Source organism: Cucumis sativus, chromosome 3 (assembly GCF_000004075.3).
Source record: "Cucumis sativus cultivar 9930 chromosome 3, Cucumber_9930_V3, whole genome shotgun sequence".
Taxonomy (NCBI): Eukaryota; Viridiplantae; Streptophyta; class Magnoliopsida; order Cucurbitales; family Cucurbitaceae; genus Cucumis; species Cucumis sativus.
In genome coordinates, this window is record NC_026657.2 from 18,028,356 (window position 1) to 18,032,957 (window position 4,602).

Genomic DNA, 4,602 nt, shown 5'->3' on the forward strand with positions numbered 1-4,602 from the left:
TATTGGCTTCTTCCCGATTTCTCAAAATTGAAAGTCATCAATTATAGCATTCATCACCAATAGTTGTCATCAATGATGGATGTTGTGTAACGACCCAACTTTTCTAACTAAGTCGAAGTCATTAATTTTTGACAAAAGACATTAGTTGATACAAAATGAAATGTAAGACATTTGAAAAACATACAATCAAGGAAAAACAACTTTAAGTCAGGCATGTAAAAACCCGACTTTTCTAACTAAGCCAAAATCGTTAAGTTAACACAAAGACTTGAGTTTACACAAAGTACCAAATTTAATTAAATTTAAAATCTCAAGAAAACAAAATTTATTTTTGTTTGAGCCCAGTTTAAAATAACCAAAACTTTCAAGAAAATAAAACTAATAAATTTCTACTCATTGAATAGAGTTAAATCTCAAATTTTCTAAACAGTCTTTAAGTACGAAAACAAAACAATACGGTAAATCACTAAGCGGAAGCGAATTTAAAGTGTCCCCTATGACGATCACGCTTCCTTCCTGCCCCTCGTCGGTTTGCCGTCTTTGTTACTTTTGCCTGAAAAATTAAACATAAAGGGGTGAGTATTAGAATACTCAGTAAGGGACCCACTACTGGTCCCGTTAGGGAAAAATAAACTATTAGCTCCCTATGGAAAACCCTGCACAGTCACAATCTTGTGATCCCGAAGGATTCACACAATCAGTCTAACGCCCCATAGGACGCATAATCAATCTAGTGTTCTACAGAAACACATATCAGTCTAATTCTCCCGAAGGAGATATAATAATTGGTGATCCTGTGGGACACCTACAAGGCACGTCTTGACAGTCATTATAACCCCATTCCATTACTTCAACATATATAGTTTTCTCACTTAACATTCTAGTTGTCAACCAATCTCACTTTAGCCCAAAGACCGTTGGTAACGTTGTAATACACCAGTCGATCAAACTACAAAGTCCTAACACCCCTCAGTTTACCAGTACAAGCCACAGTTTAGCATAACCCACACCCAAACAAATTAAATTCTCAAATTCACATCCAAAATTTTAGACAACAATCTACCAATATCATCATGTCTACATCCACACCTACATATTTAGTTCCAGACAACCTTCATATGCATTCAACATCACGTCTACGTCAATTTAAATATATACAATATTTCCAGTCACTCAACATCCATGTGTATATATACATATCCAGTCAGTCACATTCATGCACTCAATACCAAATCCACATCAATCCATACATAAATATATATGTTTTTCCCCGTTAAACACAACTTACACAAAACAATGAGTCCATACCCAAGTGTATATATCATAACCATCATCTCTGCTAACTTCCGATTTAACCATACGGTCCAACATAACTCAAAACTCCAGGTGAGTCCAGTAAAAATTCCCTTACCTTAAAGTTAGTTAAACTCCTTAACCACGTTGAGGTCTACAAAGAACGAACCTAAACATTAAGACAATTTCTCAATAAATCTCTCCAACTCATCAATCATTTAAATGGAACCGTATGTGATTTTTTTTACAACTTACCCAAATTTTCACGAAACAGAGTTCCAACTAAAATCAAATGTTACCTTCAACCTATGATCGAACAGTAAACAATTTATCCAACCAATTAATCCAGCAATATTACTTGAGTTTATTTTGGAAACAACTACAAATTTCATAACTTCAATCTTACCAACCAAAATTTGATGACTCGTGGCAAAGCAGGAACGATAGCGAACAACCCAATCGAATGGCGTGGGTTTGCTACCTGTGACAGGATGAAGAAGGAACTCAACGCGCAGAAAGTTGGATCTGGGGTCTTTAGTTCGGTTCACGGCAGCTTCACGGTAGCGGACGAAAACCTAGCGGCGCAGGGTAGCGGACGAACAGAACCGCGACGACGGCCTTGGTGAAGCGTCTGCGGACGGTCAGACACACGCCAGTCACGCGGCGGCTTCGCGAATGAAGACAGAGATGGCGGCCGGCGGACGTCCCTGTTCGCTGGAACGGAATGCGGCGGGAATGGGCGCGGCGGTTTAAGGCGGTTGCTGGCTGAAGGGAGGAGGAAAAACTGAAGAAAAGAAAAGAGAAAAGAAGAAAGAAAGAAAAAAAAAAAAGAACGGGGGTGGGGGTTGCGGCGCGCGGGAGGAGGAAGAAGAAAAGAAATTTTTTATTTTTTATTTCCTTTTTCTTTATTTAATATAATGATTAATAATTATAATAATATTATTAAATATATATTATTATTATCTTAACATTTCAAATCCCTTTCTCCCTTAACATCTTTTCTAAATAAATATATATATAAAATAAGGTACCTTAGAGTTCAAGATGTTACATGTTATTACTGATATAACCTTCAATTTAAGAAATGTGTGATCATTTGTTATCAACGGTAACAATTATCACTGATAACTTTTATCAATGATAGCAAAAATAATTTTAAAAGAAATTGCCATTTGTATATCCCACCTCTTATGCAAAAGTTATATCTAAACAACAAGTTATCTATTTCAAACCTACTTTTTTACATTACTAGCCACTATCACTATCATACATATTTCCAAACTACCTTCTCTTAGCCCAATAGACGGTGTGAAGCCAACAAATACCATTTTTCTCTCAACAGTTCTTGTTGATTATCCACAAAATTAAACTAACAACTTCACCTTTAAACTAACATCTGAATACATATTTTTATACATGAAATCAAACTTTCTATAGCTGTAGTGCAACCCATACTATGAACAATTAAGTTCTAACAAATCTTATATAGACAATAATATATACATCAAACATAGGATAAACTCTATACAACGCCCATAAACTCACTCTAAGTGTATCTATATATACAAACAACATTCATGTTATAGATACAGGACATACTGAAATGGAACTAAAACTCTTTAGCAGGTGAACAGCAGTAAGTAAGACTTAAGGTCCATAATCTCCACATGGAAAGTGATAAAACATTTTAGAAAGCATGAGCTAAAGCTCATTAAATGGCTAGTTCTAATACAAAGCATGCTTTTTAAGCAACAAAACAGGGAAATCTTAACAAAAATCTTTAGGCCCAGGATTTGGAATTCAAATATCCAACATTCTCTGGCATCTCCTGTGACTTGGCAACATCATCCCTACATGTCCTAAAGGCTTATTAGAGCGAAAATTCTCCCCACAAACCAACACGAGTCCTTTCACCATGTTTTTTCTTCACATCTTAGGAAAATTCCTAAGAAGTCCCTCAATATAGAATTGTTCTATGCTAAGCATGCTTAACTTTAGAGTTCATATGATTGAGCCACCGAAAAGGAAGGTGCACCTTGGTAGTATAAGTAGTAACATTTAATTCTTTTAAGTATTTGTTAACATTATTTTCATATCCTCATTTCATGTCCTCAGGATCCATCTCATTCAAATGTGATACCGGTTCATTCATGTCTCCCTCCTAAACTCAGGGCATGTATCACTCACATGCATCATATGAAAATTTTTCAGGAGGTCACCCAACATAGAATTGCTCCAAGCTAAGCACATTGAACTTTGAAACTCCTATGATTAAGCCACCAAAAAGAAAGATGCACCTGTTGGAATTTATGTCATAAAACTCATAGATAATAAATATAATTCATTGATCGTTATTTATTAATAAAATGCTATTATTATAATTTCAATAATTGTTTGATTATTTTATTAGTTTTGTCTTAATAACCCAAATTCAATAAACTAACATCCTAAGTTGTCTTATGAGTCTTGAACAATATGTAGAGTCATACAGGAATCAATGTTTGAGATCAGCTTAAAGGGTTTATAATATAGAGATAACGTTTGGTACCTTATCCTTGTAACACTATGGATACGATTCACTTTGTATTTGATACAAACGCAATTATAAAATGCGTTCGTGTAGGTGACATGCAAGTGAGGGTATCCTATGTAATGAGTTTGCATAAGTCCGAACCACGAAATAGTAACTACTAGATGTAACTTCATTAACTAGTTAGGGTTGGTTTTATTTCATTAGGATGACCTAGGTAACTTAGTCTTAATCCTAAGTATATTATGAACTTCTGCTTGTGAAGGATTGTTCTTTAATTTTTACTAGTGTGAGTGGTCAGATTGCCAACTCAATATGCTTATCATTTTGGCGACAAGATCGAGTGGGGAGTTGGAAACAAAATTACACAAGATGGAAATAACTAACTCCTTCCCGACATTAGGGTAAGTAGAAAAGTATTCCTTTAACTGGTGTCTCCGAGACTTAAACAAATAGCCTAAGGACTAGAAGTAACCCAGGGGTAAAATGGTAATTTGACTAGCTGGTGCTATGAACACTCGTGAATGGCTAACTTAGTAAAAAATTTCAAAATCAGTCATAGAAATAATCTTTTAATAAAGAGATGTATTTTTTTAAACATTAATTTAAATATTTTTTTCTTGAGATCAAATATTGAATTTCAAAAAATGTGATCCCTGACCTTAAGAATTCTAGGAAATCGATGTAACTATTAAGGTAATTTTAAATTTTTATGTTGAATTTTAGGTGTTATTTGATAATTTGTTTGAATCGGTGGAAGTTAAGTATTCTTTTAAAGG

General features: G+C 34.6%; 1 long non-coding RNA gene across 1 annotated transcript; it reads right to left on the minus strand.

Annotated features, from left to right (window-relative positions):
- Window positions 1–401: 401 nt before the first annotated feature.
- LOC116402651 lies at window positions 402–2,117 on the minus strand. Its single transcript, XR_004215116.1, has 2 exons — window positions 1,700–2,117; window positions 402–553 (listed from the first exon to the last, which is right to left on the minus strand). It is a non-coding gene; the product is annotated as an uncharacterized LOC116402651 (long non-coding RNA).
- Window positions 2,118–4,602: the final 2,485 nt, after the last annotated feature.